Below are 12,638 nucleotides of genomic sequence, written 5' to 3'. Positions count from 1 at the left end.
AGTGAAGGACTAAGAGTTGGAAAATTAAGAAAAAAAGAGCTATAGTTCCATATGTACATACCTCTCATCATAAATAGTTAAGTTCAGGGCACTAGAAATAAAGGAAGAAGGCAGAGGACAAATATATCCCTTGAGCATTTGATGTGGATTGGCAGCCTGGGTGGGGGGTGGTGTGTTGAGAATGCTTGAGGAATTCACTGGGTTTGAGAATGCCTTGTGTTCCTCCAGAGCCTGGAGCCATGAACCACACCATGTTGGGGTTGAATCATGAGCTAGCCATTTTCATGTCTCTGACTGCTAGGGGTTTATGTATAAGGACAGAGAGGCTGGTGCTGATGAATGAACGAGGGACTTCGCTGGCATTATGGTGGACAGCTGGGCTAATCCCAGTGCTCTCTTCACTTGAGATACCCAGGGAAATTTCCTTCTTGCTTTTCAAGTGGAGTTTCTCTTTTCAGAACAGTCCCAGTATGGAGACCACACCAAAATTAGGTCTGATGAATTAAGCAGGGTTGATTGGTATCATCAAGAAAGCTCTCTGGGTGTTCCCTCATGGCTGCCCAGCTTAAGAGTCCTCTCTCTCTCTCAGTGCTCTGGCTGTGGTAAGAGCTTCTTTGGGAAAGCAAACCCTGGCCAGACCACACCCCTATGTTGTGTGTGGCCCTCAAATTAATTTATAAATCAAAAGAGATTTTGAAATGAATGAGCTCAAGTGATAAAGTAGTCCATAAATGCATACATACATTCCTACAGAGCAGCTAAGGGAATTGATAGATAAGGCAATAATAAAGGTTCTCCTGACACAATACTTCTGGTGGAAGATTATTTGAAGTTTGCTCCTTGTGTTATGTAGCCACTGCATGGATGCCATTCCTGGCTAGGCAGTGTCTGCATACCACAAATAGGTGCACAAAAAATCCATTGGTATGTAAAAATTATTGAATAACTAGAGAGGTTAATATCAAAATAAATGCATACACCCATGTAATTACATCCGGTCAGATGTCACATGGCTAAGAAATCTTGACAGGGTCAATGGAGTCAGCCTGGCTGTTTTTTTTTTTTTTTCCTCAGGAGGCAAGATTGTGGACCCAGACACCTTCTCTGGTGAATGCTGAGCTTGTAACTGTGAGGTAGTCGTTTCTCATTTTTTATTTCAATTATAAATGCTATACATTGCTCCATTGCTCTTTGACAGCAAAGTGAACCAGGCCTCATTGTATATGCATGTTATTTTTCTCACATTATCTCCTATTTTGGAACAAAAGAGGAGACTGAACATAATTCCCTGTGCTGTAGAGCAGGGTCTCATCACTAACCGACTCCAAGCTCATGGGTTTGCATCAATTACCACCCAAATCCCAGTCCTTCCCACAAACCTACCCTCCAATCCGGAAACCAGCCACCTGTTTTCCAGTCCATGAGGTTCTTTTCTGTAGGGGCATTCATTTATGCCATTTGTGAGATTCCAGAGAGAAGGGGTATTCTATGATGTTTGTCTTTCTCTGTCACATTATTTCACATAGTCTGGGAGTATCTAGTTCCATCTCTGTGTATGCAAAGGGCATTTTTTGAGTTCTTACTTTAAGGCTGAGGAGAATTCCATTGTGTGTATGTAGAGCATCTACCTAATCCATTCATCTGTTGATGGACATTGTGTTTGTCTTCATGTCTTGGCTATTGTGAATAGTGCTGAAATGAACACAGCAGGGCCTTTAACTTTGTGGAAGGAGTATTTTCCTGGATATATATACCCAAGAGTGGGATTACTGGGTAATGAAGGGGATCTTTGTTGATTTTTTAGATTTACATCAATCCTGCAGTCCATAGTGTTTGTACCAATGTACGTACACACCCACAATGTATGAAGGCACCCTCTTTTCAACACCCTCCCCAGGACAGGTTGTTTGTAGACTTCCAAATCATGGCCATTCAGACAGGTGTGAGGTGGTACCTCCAAACAGTTTGGATTTGAATTTCTCTCCTAATGATTGACGGTATTCAATTATTTGTGTGCTGGTTTGCCTCTGACTATCTGGTTTAGGGCAATATCTATTCAGGTCTTTTGCCATTTTTTCAATTGGGCTACTGGTTTTGTTTTGCTTTGGGGGGTATCAGGTGTTGAGCTGGTTATTTTGAAACCCCACCCTGACCTGGCTTTGGGAACCAGATCAAGTGCCTGCAGGTTGTGCTTGGAAAATTGGTCAAAGGGCGATATTTTGATGAGCAACTACGCTTATCTCCGTGCTTTTCTCTCAAGAGGTCTCCTGAATCTTTGTCTGTTTCTTTCCATGTGAGCCTCTTTTTTCCCTCTCAACATGTGGTAGGAAGACCTGATCTAAAGCCAGGTCAGCTGAATAAAGCCCGGGAGATTGATATAAAGAAAGCTCTCAGGGAGATCCCTCCTGGCTCCCTGCATCAAAATCTGTCTTTGTCACTGTGGTGGCTCTGGTAACCTCTGTGGTTTGAAAAACCTCGGTGGCATACAACTCACATAGGCTTCAGGTGGGTGGATAAAGTAAGAAAGAATGAGGGGATGAAAGATGGGAAAAAAGAAGAGAAGTAAGACTTTATTGTACAAAGGAAGGAATAACAGGTAGAAAATTAAGAAAAACATCAATTTCCATATGTACACTCCTCTCATCATAAATATAAAAGTGCAAGACACTAGTAAAAAGGAAGAAGGCTGTCATGATCTGATGGATCATGAGCTGAGTGTTTGTAATGGAGTGGCATGGGGTAGGTTGGCCTCAGGTCTCTTAAAGACACTGGGAGAGAAAAGCCTGCTTGGAAGGGCACATATTGGTATTTCCAGAATGTGGAGGAAGGAGACCAAACCCGCATATGGCCCATGGCTAATGCAGCCCTGGGGGCTGCTGAATCAGAGAGAGATGAGAAAAACCTGAGAGTGTCTGCCAGCGCAAATGTCAACAAGATGGCACCAGAATCTTTTCTGCACGCAGGTGCAGCTCCAAACCTAGAGGCGCAGGCTTTGAGGTGTGGTTAATGGTGTGTTGGGTGGAGGCCACACCAAGCACCAAGGGTTTTGGGGTTGTTTTCTGTGCACTTGGGCCTCTGTGCTGCAAGATGACTCATGTTAGGCAAAGGACAAACATGTCCCTTCAGCATTTGATGAGGATTGGCAGCCTGGTTGGGGGTGGTCTGTTGAGAATGCTTGAGGGATTCACTGGGTTTCGGAATGCCCTGTATTCCTCCAGAACTCACACTGCATTGGGGTTGTATTGTAAGCTGGCCATTTTCAAGCCCCTGACTGTCAGGGTTTTACGTATGTGGAAAGAGAAGCTGGTGCTGATGAATGAGTTTTGGACATCTCTGGCATTATGGTGGGCAGTGGGGCTAATCCCTGTACTCTCTTAATTCAAGACACCCAGGGATATTTCCTTCTTGCCTTTCAAGTTGAGCTTCTCTTTTCTGTATGGCCCCAGTTTATGGCGGGCTCACCAAAATCAGGTGTGATGAATTAAGCAGGGTGGATTGGTATCATCAAGAAAGCTCTCTGAGAGTTCCCTCATGGCTGCCTTGCTTAAGAGTCCCTCTCTCTCTCTCTCTCTCAGTTCTGTGGTGGTGGCAGTCACTGCTTTGGGAAATCAATCCCTGGCCAGTGCACTGTCCAATGTCACAAGTGGCCCACATATTAATTTATAAATAAAAAGAGATATTGAAATGAATGAGCTAAAGTGATAAAGGAATCCATAAATACATACATATATTCCAACAGCGCAGCTAAGGAAAGTGATAGATAAGGCAATAATAAAGTTTCTCCTGACACAATAACTCTGGTGGCTGAGGGTATGAAGTATGAGCCTGTGGTTGTGCATCCAGGGCATGGATGCTGTTCCTGGCCAGAGAGTATTCATGCCACAAATGGGTGCAGAAAAATATCCATTGGTAAGAAAACAAACAAATATCTAAGGATGTCAATATGGATATAAACTCATACACCACTGGTAATTACATCTTGTTGGATGTCACATGCCCAAGAAACCTTGACAGGTTCACTGGAGTCTTTGTGCCTGTTTTCATCCTTGAGATTCGGGAGTCTGGAGCCAGACACCTTCTCTGGTGAATGCTGATCTGATAACTGTGGGGTATTCTTTTATCATTTTGTATTTCAATTATAAATGATATACAGTGCTCCATTTCTTTTTAACAGCAAAGAGAACCAGACCTCTATGTATGTACATGTTTTTTCCCCACGATTTCCTCCATCTTGTTCCAAAATAAGAGACTGGATATAGTTCCCTGTGCTATAGAGCAGGATCTCATCCCTTACCCGCTCCAAGTGAAAGAGTTTGCATCGGTTACCGTGAAAATCCCAGTCCTACCCTCACACCTGCCCACCCACAAATGTGGCAATCAGCAGCCGGTTTTGGATTCCATGAGTTTCTTTTCTGTAGAGGTTTCATTTGCGACTTTGTGAGATTCCAGAGAGAAGGGGTGTTTGCCTTTCACTGTTGCCCTTATTTCACATAGTCTGTGAGTGTCCAGTCCCATCCCTGTGGCTGTGAATGGCACTCTCTGGGTTCTTATTTTATGGCTGAGGAGTATTCTATTGTTGTCTGTGTACAACATCTACCTAATCCATTCATCTGTCGATGTCCATGTTTTGGCTATTGTGAATAGTGCTGAAATGAACATAGAGGGGCCTTTAACTTTTTTAAAGTAATATTTTTCCATATATATGCCCAAGAGTGGGATTGCTGGGTAATGCAGGAGCTCTTTATAGATTTTTTGGATTTACCTCTATCATGTGGTCCATAGTGGTTGTACCAATGTACCTAAACACCCACAAGGTAGGAGGGCAACATTTTCTCAACACCCTCTCCAGGATTTGTTCCTTGTAGACTTCCTAATCATTGCCATTCAGACAGGTGTGAGGTGGTACTGCTGATTAGATTGGATTGGCATTTCTCTCCTCCTGAGTGATGGGGATCAATTTTTCCCATGCTTGTGGCCCTCTGCATAACTGGTTGAGGGCAATGTCCATTCAGGGCTTTGGCCCATTTTTCCATTGGGCTACAGTTTTTGTTTTGCTCTTGGGTGAATCAGGGGTCTAGCTGGTCATTTTGAAACTCCAGTCTGACCTGGCTTTGGGATTGAATCAAGAGCCTGAGGGTTGTGCTTGGAAGTGGTCAAAGGGTGATATTTTGGTGAGCAGCTGCACTTATCCATGTCCTTTTTTTAATTTTTAAAATTTTTTTATTTTTTTGTCTTTTTGCTATTTCCCTGGGCTGCTTCCATGGCATGTGGAGGTTCCCAGGCTAGGGGTCTAATCAGAGCTGTAGCCACCGGCCTACACCAGAGCCACAGCAATGCAGGATCCGAGCCGCGTCTGCAACCTACACCACAGTTCACAGCAACACTGGATCATTAACCCACTGAGCAAGGGCAGGGACCGAACCCGCAACCTCATGGTTCCTAGTCGGATTCGTTAACCACTGTGCCAAGACGGGAACTCCTTTTTTTTTTTTTTTGTCTTTTTGCTATTTCCCTTCATGTCCTTTTTCTCTCCAGAGGTCTACTGAAATTCTGTCCTTTTCTTTCCATTTGAGTCTCTTTTTTTCTTTCTCTACATCTCGTAGGAAGACATGACTTAAAGCAAGTTTGGCTGAATGAAGGCTGATAAACTGGTATAAAGAAAGCTGTCATGGGGATCCCTCCTGGAACCCTGGGGCATAGATCAGTCTTTGTTGCTGTGGTGGCTTTGGTAAAAACTGTGGCTTGAAAACTGTCAAAGGGCATACAAATCACACACAATTCAGGTGCGACCCACAAATTAAGAAAGAATGAGGAAATGTGAAAAAGAGAAAAGAAAGAAGCACCAAGACTATTGTACAAATGAAGTAGTAAGAGGTGGGAAATGAAGAAAAAAATCAAGAGTTCTATATGTACACACTTCTCATCTTAAAAACATAAGTGCAAGACACTAGAAAAAATGGAAAAAGGCTGTCATGACCTGATGGTTCAGGGGCTGAGTGTTTGTAATGGAGTGGCATGGGGTAGGATGGCCTCAGGGCTCTGGAAGTCTTTGAGAGAAAAATAGACATTTGGAAGGGTACTTCCTCCAGAACCAGGGGAAATGTGACCCAACCCACATATGGCCCACAGCCAATACAGCCATGGGGGCTACTAAACCAGAGAGGAGGAAAACCAGAGTGTGTCTGTTAGAGCAGATGTCCAGAAGACAGCACCAGAGTTGGACCCAGGTGCAACTCCAAAATTTCAGGTGCAGGATCAGAGGAGGGGTTGATTATGTGTTGGGTGGAAACCATACCAGCCACCCAGAGGTTTGGGGTTGTTTTCTTGCACTGGGACTCTGCTGAAAGATGCCTCATATCAGGCAGAGGACACAGGTGTCCCTGCAGCATTTGATGTGGATTTGCAGCCTGGTTGGGGGGTGGTGTGTTGAGAATGCCTGAGGGATGCACTGGGTTTTGGAGTGCCTTGTGTTGAGTATCTAGACATAGTTCTCAATGCTACTCAGCAGGATCTCCTTGTAAATCTATTCTGGGTTGTGTCTGATAACCCCAAGCTCCCAATCCCTCCCACTCCCTCCCTCTCTCATCAGGCAGCCACAAGTCTATTCTCCAAGTCCATGATTTTCTTTTCTAAGGAGATGTTCATTTGTGCTGGATATTAGATTCCAGTTATAAGTGACATCATATGGTATTTATCTTTGTCTTTCTGGCTCATTCCACACAGTATGAGAGTCTCTAGTTCCATCCATGTTGCTGCAAATGGCATTATGTCGTTCTTTTTTATGGCTGAGTAGTATTCCATTGTGTGTATATACCACCTCTTCCGAATCCAATCATCTGTCGATGGACATTTGGGTTGTTTCCATGTCCTGGCTATTGTGAATAGTGCTGCAATGAACATGAGGGTGCATGTGTCTCTTTTAAGGAGAGTTTTGTCTGGATAGATGCCCAAGAGTGGGATTGCGGGGTCATATGGAAGTTCTATGTATAGATTTCTAAGGTATCTCCACACTGTTCTCCATAGTGGCTGTACCAGTTTCCATTCCCACCAACAGTGCAGGAGGGTTCCCTTTTCTCCACAGCCCCTCCAGCACTTGTTATTTGTGGACTTATTAATGATGGCCATTCTGACTGGTGTGAGATGGTATCTCATGGTAGTTTTGATTTGCATTTCTCTTATAATCAGTGATGTTGGGCATTTATTCATGTGTTTGCTGGCCATCTGTATATCTTCCTTTGTTGGAGCATATTTTTTATCATGTTTTGTTTCAATTATAGCTGATTTGGAGTGCTGCAGTTCTCTTTGACAGCAAAGTGAACCAGACCTCTATGTATATACATGCTTTTTTCTTCACATTATCCTCCATCTTGTTCCAAAATAAGAGACTGGATATAGTTCACTATGCTATAGAGCAGTATCTCATCAATTACCCACTCCATGCACAAGAATTTTCATTGACTACCCCCCAAATCCCAGTTCTTTCAGCACAACACCCCTCCAATCTGGCAAACAGCCAACTTTTTTCGAGTCCATGTGTTTTTTTTTTGTTTTTTTGTTTTTTGTTTTTTGTCTTTTTTGTCTTTTCCAGGGCCACACCCCTGGCATATGGAGGCTCCCAGTCTAGGGGTCCAGTCAGAGGTGTCGCCACCTGCCACAGTCACAGCAACACCAGATCTGAGCCGCATCTGCAACCTACACCACAGCTCATGGTAACACCGGATCCCTAACCCACTGAGCAAGGCCAGGGATCAAACCTGCAACCTCATGGTTCCTATTTGGATTCATTTCTACTGTGCCATAATGGAACTCCCAGTCCATGTGTTTTTTTTTTTTCTTTCTGTAGAGGCTTTCATTTGTGCCAATTGTGCATTTCCAGAGAAAAGGGGTATCCTATGGTGTTTGTCTTCCTCTGTCGCCATTATTTCACTTAATCCAGGAGATTCCAGTCGCATCTCTGTGGCTGCAAATGGCATTAGTGGGGTTCTTGTTTTATGGCTGAAGAGTATTGGGTATATACAGAACATCAACCTAGTCCATTCATCTGTTGATGGACATTGTGCTTGTTTCCATGTCTTTACTATTGTGAACAGTGATGAAATGAACATAGCAGGGCGTTTAACTTTTTTATTTTTATTTTTTAATTTTTTTTAATTTTACAGTGGCATTGTTTAATTATAATTATCATAAATTCTTTGATAGAGAGGAAATCAGAATCAGATGTAAGACTTCAGCATCCCAAGAATGATGTCAAATGACCCCCTTCATGGTGGATTATGCACTTATTTACTATGAGATATATTTCTTCTCCAGAGATTCCTTGTTTGTGTATCAATTGTAGATTTTTGGTTTGCAGTTATTCTGAAGTTTTGATGTAAGAGTCTATATGTATATGAGATTGTTTTAAGTTGTTGGTCTCTTAATTGCAAGTTCATCTCCAGTGTCCCACATTTGTACCCCCCTCTTCTCATGATTTCTGATTTGGATGGTATAATTGTGCATGGATGATTTTGTATCTTTACTGTATATATACCTTTACTGGTGAGCCTTGTCATTTGTGGAATTTTTGTTTCCTGTTGCTGTCTTTTCTTTCCTGCCTAGAGAAGTTCCTTTAGTATTTGTTGTAAGGCTGGTTTAGTGTTGCTGAATTCTCTCAGCTTTTGCTTTTCTGTGAAGGTTTTCATTTCTCCTTCAAATGTGAATGAGAGCCTTGCTGGGTAGAGTAATCTTGGTTGGAGGTTTTTTCCTTTCATCACATGAAGTATATCATGCCACTCCCTTCTGGCCTGCAGAGTTTCTGCTGAAAAATCTGCTGATAACCTGATTGGGGTTCCCTTGTATGTTACTTGTTTCTTTTCCCTAGTTGCTTTCAAGATTTTTCTTTGTCTCTAATTTTGGTCTGTTTTATTAATATGTGTCTTGGGGTGTTCCTCCTTAGGTTTCTTTTATATGGTACTCGTTGTGCTTCCTGGATTTGAGTGAGTGATTCCTTCCCCATGTTAGGGAAGTTTTCAGCTATTATCTCTTGGAATATTTTTTTTTGTCCCCTTCTCTCTCTCTTCTCGTTCTGGCACTCCTATAATATGGATGTTGGTGGGTTTAACATTGTCCTAGAGTTCTCTGAGACTCTCTTCATTTTTTATCAATCTTTTTTCTTTTTTCTCTTCTGCATCTGTAATTTCTTCTAATCTGTCCTCCACCTCACTTATTCATTCTTCTGCCTCCTGAATTCTGCTGTTAGCTGCTTCTAGTGAATTTTTTATTTCAGTTATTGCACTTTGCATCTCTTCTTGTTTAAGTTTTATATCTTGTATCTCTGTGGTCAGTGTTTCCTGTAAGTTATGCATCTTTGCCTCCAGTTTATTTCCAATGTCTTGCATCATCTTCAGCATCGACAGTCTAAAGTCTTTTTCCTGGAGGCTGAGAATCTCCTCATGGCTTAGCTGTTTTTCTGGGGTTTTTCCTTTCTCCCTCATCTGAGTTATAGTTCTCTGTCTTTTCATTTTTACAGTTTTTGGTGTGGTGACCTTTTTATACATAATAGAGCTGTAGCCTCTCTTCCTTCTGGTGTCTGCCCCCCTTGTGGCTGAAGTCGGTATGGGGGCTTGCTGTGGGCTTCCTGATGGGAGGGGCTGATGCCCACCCACTGGTAGGTGGAGCCGATTCTAATCCCTCTGGTGGGTAGGGCTTAGTCTCTGGATGGGATTAGAGGCAGCTGTGTGCCTGAGGCTCTTTAGGTAGCCTGTTTACTGAGGGGGTGGGGCTGTGATCCCACCTGGATTGTTGTTTGCCCTGGGGCTTCTCAGCACTGACTGAAAATCTGGTGGGGCCAGATTTTCCCAAAATGGCCACCTCCAGAGAAAGGCAACTGCTGAATATTCCCTAGAGCTTTGCCTTCAATGTCCTTCCCTCACAACAAGCCACATTCACCCCTGTTTTCCCAGGATGTCTTCCAAGAACTGCAGTCAGGTTTGACCCAGATTCCTGTGGAGACCTCGCTCTGCCCTGGGACCTAGTGCACGTGAAAGTCTGTGTGTGCCTTTTAAGAATGGGGTCTCTGTTTCCCCCAGTCCTGTGGAGCTCCTGCACACAAGCCCCACTGGTCTTCAATGCCAGCTGCTCCAGGGGCTCTTTCTCCCAGTGCCAGATCCCTGCATGTGAGGGTTTAATGTGGGGCTCAGAACTCTCACTCCTGTAGGTGAGTCTCTGTGAACCAGTTAGTTTTCAGTCTGTGGAGCTCCCCACCTGGGAGGTATGGGGTTGTTTCTATTGTGAAATAGCCCCTCCTACCTACTGATTCTTTTTCTTCTGGAGTAGGGTATGGGTTTCCTGTCCATTTGGGTGGAGATTGCTCAGTATTTAGTTGCGAATTTCGTTGTTTTTAGGAGAGAAGTTGAGCTCCAGTCCTTCTATTCCACCATCTTAATCCCATCTCCATTTAACTTTTTTAAAAGAATATTTTTCTGGATGTACACCCAAGATTGGGATTGTTGGGTAACACAGTGGCAGTGGTTCTGTATTGATTTCTCTGATTTACCTCAATCCTGTTGTCCACAATGGTTGTACCAATGTATATAGCCAGCCACACTGTAGGAGGGCACTCTCTTCTCAACACCCCCTCCAGGAATGGTTATATGTAGACTTTGTAATCATGGCCATTCAGACAGGTGTGAGGTGGTACCTCCAGTTAGCTTGGGTAGGCATTTCTCTCCTCATGAGTGATGGTGATCAATTTTTCCCATGCTTATTGCCCTCTGTCTATCTGGTTGAGAGCAATGTCTATTCAGGTCTTTTGCCCATTTTTCAAATGGGCTGGTTTTGTTTTGCTGTGGGGTGGTATCGGGTGTCAAGCTGGTCATTTTGAAACCCCAGCCTGACCTGGCTTTGGGATCTGGATCCAGTGCCTGAGGGTTGTGCTTGGAAGGTGATCAAAGGTGATATTTTGATGAGCCACTGTACTTCTCTGTGTGCTTTTTCTCTTCAGAGGTCTCCTGAAATTCTGTCCTTTTCTTTGCATGTGAGCCTCCTTGTTCTCTCTCTATGCGTGGTAGGAAGACCTGATCTAAAGCCAGGTCGGCTGAATGAAGACCGGTAAATTGATATAAATATATTGATGATTGTAATATCCTCTTCTTAAATGGATCCTTTAACCTTTAAATAGTGTCCTTCTTTGTCTTTATTTATGGCCTTTGTTTTAAAGTCTATTTTGTCTGATAGTATTGCAACTCCTGCTTTCCCCTCTTGTCCATTGGCATGAAATATCTTTTCCCATCCCCTCACTTTCAATCTATATGTGTCCTTTGCTCTAAGGTAAGTTTTTGTAGGCAGCAGATTTAAGGTTTTTCTTTTTTATCCAATCTGCCACTCTGTGACTTTTGTTTGGAGCATTCAGTCCATTGACATTTAAGATGATGATTATTATTATTTTTTGTCTTTTTGCCTTTTCTAGGGCCGCTTCCCACAGCATATGGAAGTTCCCAGGCCAGGGGTCCAATCGGAGCTGTAGCCACCCGCCTATTCCAGAGCGACAGCAATGAGAGGTTCCAAGCCACATATGTGACCTACACCACAGCTCATGGCAACACTGGATCCTTAACCCACTGAGCAAGGCGAGGGATCAAACCCACCATCTCATGGTTCCTAGTAAGATTCATTAACCACTGCACCATGACGGGAACTCCTTAAGGTGATTATTGATAGATATGCATTTATTGCCATTTTAACCTTGTTTTCCAGTTGATTATTTCTTTTTCTTCTTTTCTTTTTTGGATTGGATGGTTTCCATTTATTTTGTGCTTGAGTACTTTTCTTTTCAGATTTGTGGAATGTAATTTTCTGTTTTGTTTGTGTTTTCCCTGTTTTTCAAGCATGTTAAGCCCTTCCTATATCTGCTTGTTTTGCGAGCAAGTATACAGTCATACAGGCTCAAACACATCATTAAAACAGAAAAAAAGAACCTGTATTTTTGATGTCTTTTTTTTTAACATCTTCATGTTTATATCTGTATGTTGGCTTATTTAAGTAACTGCTTTCCAATTGTGGTTTCCTCCATCCTAATTCCTCTTTTTCTCTTTTCTCTCTCTCTCTTTTTTTAATTTAGAGAAGCACTTTCAGTATTTCTTTTAGAATGGGTTTAGTATTTCTGTAATCTTTTAGCTTTTATTTGTTGGAGAAATTCTTTATTTCCCCTTCTGTTTTAAATGAGATTCTTGCTGTATAGAGTATTCTGGGTTGCACATTTTTTCCTTTCATCACTTTATATATATCTTGCCACTCCCTTCTGGCTTGTAGTGTTTCTGTAGAGAAATATTATATGGGGATCCCCTTATAATTAATGCTTTGCTTTTCTCTTGCTGCCTTTAGTATCCTGTCTTTAACTTTGGCCATTTTGATTATAATATGTCTTGGTGTGGGTCTGTTTGGGTTCAACTTGTTTGGGGCCCTCGATGTTTCCTGTATCTTGATATCAGTATCCTTTGGATTTGGAAAGTTTTCAGCCATAATTTCTTCAAATATGTTTTCAATCCCCTTTTCTTTTTCTTATGGAATTCCTATTATGTGTAGATTGGCCTGCTTTATATTATCCCATAGGTCTCTTCTATTGCTTTGATGTTTTCTTATTTGGTTTTTTGTCTGCTGTC

The sequence above is a fragment of the Phacochoerus africanus genome, chromosome 9, assembly GCF_016906955.1.
Source record: "Phacochoerus africanus isolate WHEZ1 chromosome 9, ROS_Pafr_v1, whole genome shotgun sequence".
Classification (NCBI taxonomy): domain Eukaryota; kingdom Metazoa; phylum Chordata; class Mammalia; order Artiodactyla; family Suidae; genus Phacochoerus; species Phacochoerus africanus.
This window is presented reverse-complemented; position numbering follows the sequence as displayed.